The sequence below is a fragment of the Penaeus monodon genome, chromosome 28, assembly GCF_015228065.2.
Source record: "Penaeus monodon isolate SGIC_2016 chromosome 28, NSTDA_Pmon_1, whole genome shotgun sequence".
NCBI classification, from domain to species: Eukaryota; Metazoa; Arthropoda; class Malacostraca; order Decapoda; family Penaeidae; genus Penaeus; species Penaeus monodon.
This window is the reverse complement of record NC_051413.1, coordinates 17,985,279-17,985,638: the sequence shown is the minus strand read 5'-3', so window position 1 is coordinate 17,985,638 and position 360 is coordinate 17,985,279. Positions and strand designations below refer to the sequence as shown.

General features: G+C 31.4%; 3 protein-coding genes across 4 annotated transcripts in view; 2 read left to right on the top strand and 1 right to left on the bottom strand.

The window, feature by feature from the left end:
* Window positions 1-360, top strand: part of LOC119591398 (serine protease HTRA2, mitochondrial-like) — a gene marked incomplete at its 3' end in the record, with an annotated part of 49,963 nt that overhangs the window by 14,976 nt on the left and 34,627 nt on the right.
* LOC119591399 (importin subunit alpha-9-like) overlaps window positions 1-360 on the bottom strand; it is a gene marked incomplete at its 3' end in the record, with an annotated part of 83,153 nt that overhangs the window by 71,696 nt on the left and 11,097 nt on the right.
* Window positions 1-360, top strand: part of LOC119591400 (BUB3-interacting and GLEBS motif-containing protein ZNF207-like) — an 8,929-nt gene that overhangs the window by 504 nt on the left and 8,065 nt on the right. The window lies entirely within an intron of this gene.

The following is a 360-nucleotide window of genomic DNA, read 5'->3' as shown; positions in this document are numbered from 1 at the left end:
GAGAAGCACCATTTCAACTCCACACGGACTCGATTACTCTACATTTTTCGCATATTTCAAAAGGCAGTAGTACTGCATTTTCTCAATTGAAATTTTCCACATTTAATTTTTAATCAGTATTATCTCCAAAAAAAAGATAAAGATGTATTCATTAGTGCTCTGTTTGTAAACAGTGCTAATGAAGGTCTGCTTATATATTTGTTTATTCTAATGAAGATTTACTTATATTGGACTTCTGTTGGGAATTTTGCATTAGAATTTTTGAGGAAAATTCCAGAAATTGATAGAAAATTTAGGAAAATTTTGGCTCCAATATATTATGATGTGCACGCGCTTTATGATCTGCTTAACCCATTGGGT